This window comes from Bos taurus, chromosome 9 (genome assembly GCF_002263795.3).
Source record: "Bos taurus isolate L1 Dominette 01449 registration number 42190680 breed Hereford chromosome 9, ARS-UCD2.0, whole genome shotgun sequence".
Lineage (NCBI taxonomy): Eukaryota > Metazoa > Chordata > Mammalia > Artiodactyla > Bovidae > Bos > Bos taurus.
The window spans coordinates 76,339,102-76,349,427 of record NC_037336.1 but is presented as its reverse complement, the minus strand read 5'-3'; the positions used below and the strand labels follow the sequence as shown (position 1 = coordinate 76,349,427).

At 40.6% G+C, this 10,326-nt stretch overlaps 1 protein-coding gene across 2 annotated transcripts in view; it reads left to right on the top strand.

The window, feature by feature from the left end:
- The window catches only part of NHSL1 (NHS like 1), a 160,259-nt gene that overhangs the window by 16,252 nt on the left and 133,681 nt on the right, over window positions 1-10,326 (top strand). The window lies entirely within an intron of this gene.

Genomic DNA, 10,326 nt, shown 5'->3' with positions numbered 1-10,326 from the left:
CCCGCCCCCACCCCACCTTCCGCACACTCATGTGACTTGTGCCTAGTTCAATGGTAAGCCACCATCCTGGGAGGAATCGTCTGCTCTTTACAACAACTGAAAGTTAGGATATGGAGGTCTTTTCTAAAACGGTGCACTGAGAAAACTTTGGGAATCGTGGGTAGACTTTCTGTGTATTTCTTTAAGACAACTGAATTACCTGAACGCTTGAATGAACAGGTGCCAGGGTGACACCAAGGAAATGAACACACGAAGCACTAACCCTTGATATCGTGTCCAAAAGGAGTTTTTGGATTTCTTTCAAGTTTTTTTTCAGACCAGTACTAGTTTCTGTTCTCAGGTTTAACATGTTTTGCCTTCTTCAAGGTGAAGAAAAATATCAATCCTGGCAGAAAAGAGGGGAACTATTTCAATATTTCTTAAACACACCCCTGTTTTATATTTAGAATTTCTGAGGTCTTCCTCCTAGAATGTTTACTGGACAGACCGAATTGTTAGGCTCTGAAATGGTTTCTCCATTCAGAGCAGTGGCACAGCCCAGTGGGGGAGTGCTATTTAAGGCTTACAAAAGAACCTCATCCAGACATTCCGCGTGATTGTGTTTTCCCTGTTTATCACATTCTTCCCGTGCCAAGAGAAACCTCGCTAAAACCTTTCAGAGACCTGTCATTCCCCTTCTTTTGGGAAACGAAACTGCTGAAATGTGAGAGAATCAACTAAGTTAAATATGAGCTTATGGGGACAGTAATTATATTCCATGGACTGGAAATTAAACGCACCCATCTTCACGGATAATGTAGGTTAAGCCATTTGCTCTTGTCTGTTAAACTGTGGCTCAGGAGGGACTAGTTACTGCTCTTTGAAGATGTCAGTTGTTTATTATGTGAAGAAGGTGGTCCACAGTGGTCTGCTGATACTGAGCCACAGTGTGATGTTTTTAGTTCAGATGGTGTATAAATTGCCTGGTGTAGAAAAGGCATTTATACTTTCTGGCTGGAGTTGTGTAGTTCAGTAAGTCCACGAACTTTACTTTTTCTAAATCAGGAATAAGCTGTGGTTTTGGTAAATGGGTGGGTTGTAATGTTCGAAGGGTGGATACAGTAGTGCTGTGGTTGCGAGAGGGTGTAGTTTTAATTCCTTTGGGCTTTGCCAGAGGTGGTTGTTTTATGACTTGTTTTGTTTTAAATCAACCGCTGTCAAGTTTCTGTTAAAGATTGTGTACATGTGAGCACGAGGCTTTAGGATTTCTATCATAGATGCTCCATCTAAATTAACACTAAAGGGAAAGAAACTGTGAATTTGCATGGATTAGTTTTGGTTGGGAAATGAAGCAAATACTGTACACTTGACTTGTAAAAAATAAAGAAGTCATTGTAAAGACCAGAGCGATTTGTGGAAGGAGGACTTGTTTATGTAAGAAAACAAAAGATTGTGCCCTTTATCCCTTACTGTAATGGGGAATTCTATAGCCTCGTGAAGATAAATGGTGGCATAATACAGTGTGTACATTTATACGGAGCTTAGAAATAATTGGACATGGATAATATTATCACTTTGACATGTGCAGTTACGGGGACATCCTTAAAAAGCTGCCTATAGATCAGAATTCATGGTCTTGGATTCTGTTTTCACATTTGACTTGCAAAAGAAAATTGGCTCCCAACTTTGACATGTTGCCTCAGGAGCATTATAACAGTTGATCTTTATTCCACATAATTCTTTCCTTTGGAGAAATATGGAATGACTTTTGTTTATCCTTAGCGATCAAAAGAGGGAATATCTTTCAGAAAAGTTATACAGGGTTGGAGTTTTGTTTTAGTTTTCATTGTTGATTTTTTGTTTTTTTAGGAGCATCAAATAAGCTAGAAGTCTAACAAGGATTATCAGTCAGTGCCAAGAATACCCAATGGGCATATTAGGATTTGTTTGCAAATAAATATGTATTGAAGACATATTGGTCTGATGGGGATTGGATAGCATCTTTCTTCTATATCTGTCTGCCTAGACCTCATGCATCTGAATCCACTTCCTTTCAGCCTGCTCCCCAACCCCTTGACCTTATTTTAACATTTTTGTGATTTACACAAGTCTCTAAGAACCTGATCTTCATCTTCTCCTCTGCAGACATGTACTACCATCAAGCAGTGACAGCCAGAGGTAGGACAGTGCGGCTTAACAGGTCTTCCTCGAGTCAGTAGTCCTGTCTGTGTTCTTCCCCCTACCCCCACCCCCAAGGGATCTGTCCAATGGGCTGATGGGGTGTCTGGTTCTGTAGGCTCTCTCCCTCCCATCCGGCAGCTGCTGCTAGGTCAGAGTTCTTGCCCTGCTCTCTGCCTACTTCTCCAGGTCACATTGCTTTGCTCAATTAGCCTACTGAATCACCACTATCAGCGGTGTTTCAGTGGTATGTTGAATAAGATGCACATTCATTTTATTAAACAGTTTTTTCAAATTTTGTTTTTGTGCTTTTTATAGTGAATCTCCATATTAGATTGCTTATCAATAACACCAGAATAAAGTGTTCAAGTGGTTACCCTTATGGCTGTCTATCAGTACACAGTCCCATCACTTTATAATCCATTGTTACTGATTATATTCAAGAAGCTAAGGATAAAATTCCTGAGCCTAAAAAGTAACTAGAAGATACACATTGATATGTCTGAAGCAATCACAAGTAAGGACCTTTGTGCTTTCTCATGTTCTAGCACGTGACAAGTTTCAAAACTCTCTTGTATTGACATTGGTACTCTGGAAGGTAAAAATGAATTGAGTAACAGTAGTGACCCATCCTTAGAGTCTTTAGGTGATGTGATCTGCTATAACAGCAGATGATATTTTTACTTAATTAGCCATGATAATCAAGTGTCCTTTAGAATATTAATGAACCATGTGCTGTTTTACTAGATGCCTGTGTAGTCAAAAAATAGAAGTTAGTTGTAAATGAGACAAGCTGTTACTTTTCTTGTGGAGTTATGAGAGAATTTAGAAGGAATTTTCATTGAGTATCATGTGTAGGGTACAGAGAAGTATAAACACACGGCCCCTGAAGTCATGGAGTTCATACTTCAGGGGAGAAGTGAATAAGGCATCTAATGGAGAATTAAAGAGAAAATGCAGGAGAATTGTGAAAAAGTGTGAAAAAAGTTTTAGAATGAGAAGATACTTTATCTGGAGCACTTTCATGTTTTGCAAGGTTTTCCAGCTGTGCATTGATTTACATAATATTTAATGAGCTCCTGCTTTGTTTCCAGTACTGTGGAAGGTTCTCAAGGGAGACTAATGACCAGTAATATTTATTCTGTACTTCCCCTATCTCACTTGCTTACTCTTCTTTTCTCAATTAAAACCAAAAGAGGAGGAATTATATTGGGATATCCTCTCATTGAGCAGAGTGTGTTTTGTTGGAGCCTCAGTTCTGTTCATTTGTGCAGAGGCATGATTGATGATTCTGGTATTGGCAGGTCAACAGATTGGGTAATTGACATGCAAAGCCTCAATTTAAAGGGTGCTTTCATTCTCTTCTTCTGGATGTTGCCATATGTATTAATAACATTGCAAAATTGGAATCATTTGAATTTCAGTTCACTCCCTTCACAGAAGCTACAAAAATGACCAGAGAATGGCCTTACTAGGTATCAAGGGTAATGAATAATCCATACACTAGGTAATCAATTGTCCAGTGTGGGAATTGGCTGTATTTAAAATAATTTCATCCCAATGTCCTCGCTGATAAAACAGTCGCAGAATACAGAATGCTTGTGCATAATTAGATTAGCAGTGACTTCAGATATTATAGTGGAGAAAAATGGCATGGCAGACCAAAAGCTGCAAGGTCAAGATCCTGTTACTATGTAAATACCTGTGATTTATTTTTGATCATAAAATCTTTAACATTATAAGATTTGAGAACATTTCCTCCATGGCATTAAAAAAAAAAAAAAAAAACAACTTGGGAAATATTGTCAAAGCAGCACTGCAAATTTGAGAGTAAAATTACACATTACACAAATATTTATGCTGAGGATCACTGTGTATGTTGGAAAAATAGCAAAATGGAGTTTATCTTGGTGTCTTAATAAAAAGAGATAAGAAGAATATTCTCAGTGTGGTGAATGTAATGTTTTCTTTCTACTGAAGCTGACATTCTGTAAAAGAGACAAACAATGAATGCCACTTAATATTTTATCTGGTTTGTTGAGACTGCCCTTTATTAACCTTTGTTTTTTCTTTTGAAATTAGAGTCTCTGTCTTGCTGCCTTATTGCAAAAATGATCCTATTTGTTATTAAATTGATGAAGTTCTATCAAGATATTTTATCTAATACCCTTTCTTTATTGTCTTGTTTTTAGAAGTTTGTGCATTTGCTTTGAGACTTAGGTACTTATTTAGATTACTGGAGATATCAGAGTAATGAAGGAAATAACTTATTGTGAGAGCTTGGGTTTTAAAAGTGAGTAACCTATGTTCTTTTTTCTTTTAAAAAATTCAATTAATTTAAAAATTAACATATAGTTAATATAACCTGTGTTGTTTTCCATGGAAATGTCTTTACTGGGTTTTGAAATTGTCTTTACTTTTTTTGAAATTGTTCTTTACAGTTATTTTAAAAGTAATTAAAAAGACTGCACATTAATTAGGGTTAATTTTTATTTCTCTTACAACTTGTATTTATATAATTAGGTATTCATAGAAAGTGTTATATTTTCATGTAATTTCAGAGGTTTGGGATTTAGCTGTCATTTTCTGTCAAATTAAGTGGGGTGTTTGTGTTTATTTTTACCACAGTATTTCCTATCAGATGCTTCAGGTAGCTCCAGTGCTGTCAGTTTTATCTCAAGGTCTGTTGTGCCTGCACTCAGTCACTGTCTGTCTTTACTGCGGTCCAGGTCTTCATCAGCTCTTACCTGGCCTTCTGAAAGGTCTTCTCCTTTTGTTATCTTCACTCTTGTTGTCTTTGAGCTGTTAATATTCTTGAGTCTACACTATAATTGGAGTGATCTTCTTAAAATACAAATACCATATATCTGTGTATGCTCAGTCACTCAGTCATGTCTGACTCTTTGCAACCCTATGAACTATAGTCTACTAGGCTCCTCTGTCCTTGAGATTTCCCAGGCAAGAATACTGGAGTGGGTTGCCATTTCCTCCTTCAGGAGATCTTCCTGACCCAGGGATTGAACCTGTGTCTCCTGTATCAGCAGGTGGATTCTTTGCCACTGAGCCACCTAGGAAGCCCCATAAATAGTCCCCCTTTATCCTTGGTTTCAATTTTTACGGATTCAGTTACCTGTGTCAACTGTAATCTGAAAATATTAAATGGAAAATTCCAGAAATTATAACTTTTAAATTGTACACTGTTCTGAATAGCATGATGAATCCTCTTGCCATCCTGCTCTGTGCTGCCCGGGATGTGAGTAACCCCTTTGTTCAGAGTATCCCACCCGTTAGTCACTTAGTGGCCATCTCGTCTCGGTTATCAGATTGACTGTCATGGTATCGCGGTGCTTGTGTTCCAGTCACTCTCATTTCACTTAATAATAGCCCCAAAGCGCAAGAGTCATGATGTTCACAATTCAGATAAGCCAAAGAGAAGCCATGAAGTGCCTTATTTAACTGAAAAGGTGAACTTCTCGACTAAAGGACAGGGAAAAAAATCCTATACTGACTGATGTTGCCAAAATCTATGGTAAGAAGGAATCTTCTATCTGTGAAATTGTGAAGAAGGAAAAATAAATTCGTGTTAGTTTTGCTGTTGCGCCTCAAATTGCAAGTTATAGCCACAGTGTGTCATAAGTGCTTAGTTAAGATGAAAAAAAGCATTAAATTTGAATAATAAGATATTTTGAAAGAGAGATATATTCTTAAACCTCTATTATAGTATTTTATTACTAGTAATTTCTGTTACTCTCTTACTGTGCCTAATTTATAAATTAAACTTTATTATAGGTGTATGCAGGAAGAAATGTAGTGTACATAGGATGCAGGACTATCCTTGGTTTCAGGTACCCCTAGGGGGTCTTTTTTTCTAATGATCCAACGGAGGTTGGCAATTTGATCTCTGGTTCCTCTGCCTTTTCTTTTTTTTTCCTCTGCCTTTTCTAAACCCATCTGAACATCTGGAAGTTCACGGTTCACCTACTGTTGAAGCTTGGCTTGGAGAATTTTGAGCATTACTTTGCTAGCGTGTGAGATGAGTGCAATTGTGCAGTAGTTTGAGCATTCTTTGGCATTGCCTTTCTTTGGGATTGGAATGAAAACTGACCTTTTCCAGTCCTGTGGCTGCTGCTGAGTTTTCCAAATTTGCTGGCATATTGAGTGCAGCACTTTCACAGCATCATCTTTCAGGATTTGAAATAACTCAGCTGGAATTCCATCACTTCCACTAGCTTTGTTCGTAGTGATGCTTTCTAAGGTCCACTTGACTTCACATTCCAGGATATCTGGCTCTAGGTGAGTGCTCACACCTTTGTGATTACCTGGGCCATGAAGATCTTTTTTGTAGAGTTCTATGTATTCTTGCCACCTCTTCTTAATATCTTCTGCTTCTGTTAGGTCCATACCATTTCTGTCCTTAATTGTGCTCCTTTTTGCATGAAATGTTCCCTTGGTATCTCTAATTTTCTTGAAGAGATCTCTAGTCTTTCCCATTCTATTGTTTTCTTCTATTTCTTTGCATTGATCACCGAGGAAGGCTTTATTTTCTCTCCTTGCTATTCTTTGGAACTCTGCATTCAAATGGGTATATCTTTCCTTTTCGCTTCTCTCCAAGGCCAAATTTGCCTATTATTCTGGGTATCTCTTGACTTTCAACTTTTGCATTCCAGTCCCCTATAATGAAAAGAATATCTTTTTTTGGGTGTTAGTGCTAGAAGGTCTTGTAGGTCTTCATAGAACTGTTCAACTCCAGCTTCTTACTGGGGTACAGACTTGGATTACTGTGATATTGAATGGTTTGCCTTAGAAACAAACAGAGATCATTCTGTTGTTTTTGAGATTGCATCGAAGTACTTCATTTAGCACTCTTTTGTTGACTATGATGGCTACTCCATTTCTTCTAAGTGACTCTTGCCCACAGTAGTAGATATAATGGTCATCTGAGTTAAATTCATCCATTCCAGTCCATTTTAGTTCACTGATTCCTAAAATATTGATGTTCACTCTTGCCATCTCCTATCTGACCACTTCCAATTTGCCCTGATTCGTGAACCTAACTTTCCAGGTTCCTATGCAATATTGTTCTTTACAGTATCAGTCACACCCACAACTGGGTGTTACTTTTGCTTTCTGGAGTCATTTCTCCACTCTTCTCCAGTACCATATTGGGCACCTACTGACCTGGGGAGTTCATCTTTCAGTGTCCTATCTTTTCATACTGTTTTCATGGGGTTTTTCATACTGTTTTCATACCCTAGCCTTTTCATACTGTTCATGGGGTTCTCAAGGCAAGAATACTGAAGTGGTTTGCCATTCCCTTCTCCAGTGGACCCCGTTTTGTCGGAACTCTTCCACCATGACCCATCTGTCTTGAATGGCCCTACACGGCATGGCTCATAGTTTCATTGAGTTAGACTAGGCTGTGGTCCATGTAATCAGTTTGATTAGTTTTCTGTGATTGTGGTTTTCATTCTGATGGATAAGGATAAGAGGCTTGTGGAAGCTTCCTGAGGGTTAGACTAAGGGTTAGACTGACTGAGGGGGAAACTGAGTCTTGTTCTGATGGGCGGGACCATGTTCAATAAATCTTTAATTGGATTTTCTGTTGTTGGGCTGGGCTGTGGTCCCTCCCTGTTGTTTGACCTGAGGCGAAACTATGGTGGAGGTAATGAAGATAATGGCGACTTCCTCCAAAAGGTCCCATGCAGGCACTGCTGCACTGAGTGCCCTGGACCTTGCAGCATGCCACCGCTGACCCACGCCTCTGCCGGAGACTCCTGCACACTCACAGGCAAGTCAACAAACTATGGAAAATTCTCAAAGAGATAGGAATACCAGACCACCTGACCTGCCTCCTGAGAAATCTGTATGCAGGTCAGGAAGCAACAGTTAGAACTGGACATGGAACAACAGACTGGTTCCAAATCGGGAAAGGAGTACGTCAAGGCAACTTATATGATGAGTACATCATGCGGAATACCAGGCTGGATGAAGCACAAGCTGGAATCAGGATTGCCGGGAGAAACAACAATAACCTCAGATATCCAGATGAAACCACTCTTATGGCAGAAAGTGAAGAACTAAAGAGCCTCCTGATGAAAGTGAAAGAGGAGAGTGAAAATGTTGTCTTAAAACTCAATATTCAAAGAACTAAGATCATGGTATCTGGTCCCATCACTTCATGGCAAATTGATGGGGAAACAATGGAAACAGTGAGAGACTTTACTTTGGGGGGGCTCCAAAATCACTGTAGATGGTGACTGCAGCCATGAAATTAAAAGATGCTTGCTCCTTGAAAGAAAAGCTATGACCAACCTAGACAACATATTAAAAAGCAGAGACTTTATTTTGCTAATAAAAGTCCATCTAGTCAAAGCTATGGTTTTTCTGAAGTCATGTATGGGTGTGAGAGTTGGACTGTAAAGAAAGCTGAGCGCCGAAAAATTGATGCTTTTGAACTGTGGTGTTGGAGAAGACTCTTGAGAGTCCCTTGGACTGCAAGGAGATCCAAGCAGTCCATCCTAAAGGAAATCAGTCCTGAGTGTTCATTGGAAGGACTAATGTTGAAGCTGAAACTCCAATACTTTGGCCACCTGATGTGAAGAACTGATTCATTTGAAAAGACCCTGATGCTGGGAAAGATTGAAGGTGGGAGGAGAAGGGGCCGACAGAGGATGAGATGGTTGGATGGCATCACTGACTTGATGGACATGAGTTTGAGTAAGCTCTGAGAGTTGGTGATGGACAGGGAGGCCTGGCATGCTGCAGTCTATGGGGTTGCAAAGAATTGGACACGACTGAGTGACTGAACTGCCCTTGGGGGCATCTTAGAACATATCCCCTGTGGATAAAGGGGAACTGCTGTCTAACTCAGTCACTCGTCTGTGGCCCCTACTGTGCGTGGAATGAAGTCCTTACAATGGCATGAGACCCTCCTCTACCTTATGCCTTCCTGTCTGCTCTCCCTTTTAACTGCACAGGTAGCAGACAGAGCCATAGCTCTTTCACAACTCCAGAACTTTCATCTCCCAGTCCCTGAGTCAGTCTGGATGCTCCAGTCTCCTCCTCTGCCTGTAACTAGCCTGCTTAACCTTCTGAACTTGCTTTAAAACTCTGTGAAGGCTTCCCTGATCCCTGGAGGGCAGAGCACATTACTCCCTTCTCTGTGTTATTTCTGGGCCTTCTACATACCTCTGTGATTGCATTTATCAGACACTGGGTTGTACTTATTTGTTTACTCGCCTGTGTCTTGAGCTAGACTGTGAATTCCTTTAGGGCAGGGACCAGGTCTTCCTTATCTTTTTTATCCCCAAGGCTAAGTACCCAGAAAAGGGATGCTGATGGGGTGAGCATAACTCACCTGGGACACTCTTAATAGTGCTGTTTACCCCGGCCCACATGCCAAACAGTACTCTGGATTTGCGTGAAGTGTGGTGGGTCTTAGGTGGCACTGTGTGCTTGCTTTGTCGATTATACTGCTGAATGTAATCTTAACGTGCTCCCGACTCTGGACTTTTCCGAGTGAGGCGAGAGAGAGGGTGCAGTTTGTGGGAGCATAATTTTGGTGGCAGTCGGCTGTGTCCTGTTACTCCACGCACACCATGCCTGTATGAGACACTTCGTACAAGCGTTTGACCCTGGCTGTTTTGACCATGAGTAACGTTGACTTAGGGAACAGGGCTGAGGTGTGGGTTGGATGATGCCATGTCTGATAAGGAGAGGCAGATGGGGGCTATTGCCGTCTCTTAACCGGTTTTCCTTCTTTCACTGTTGTTCTCCTCCCCACCCCCACCCTCACCCCAAGCCAGGCAGTCTTAAGACAGCGGCCTCAGCAACCCTGTAAAACATCAAACAGAAGTCAAACTTTGTGACTTCACTGCTTAAAACCTTTCTCAGACAGTTTAATAACTAGCGTCTTTACAGTGTTCTCGGAGGCCCTACGGGGGTGGGCTCTCTGACCCCCTCGCTTCCCCAACCTCATCACCTGTGCTTTCCCCTCAACTCTCCTCCACGTCACACCAGACTCCTTGCTGCTGTTAGGACAGGCCATGCAACTTGACCTTGCCCTCCTCCTAGACTCCCAGCTGTATACCTTATTCTCACCTTCTCTTGCTTTCTTCAGGTCTTTCCTGAAAAAATCACCAGGGACCCTATTTAAAGTTGCCACATCTT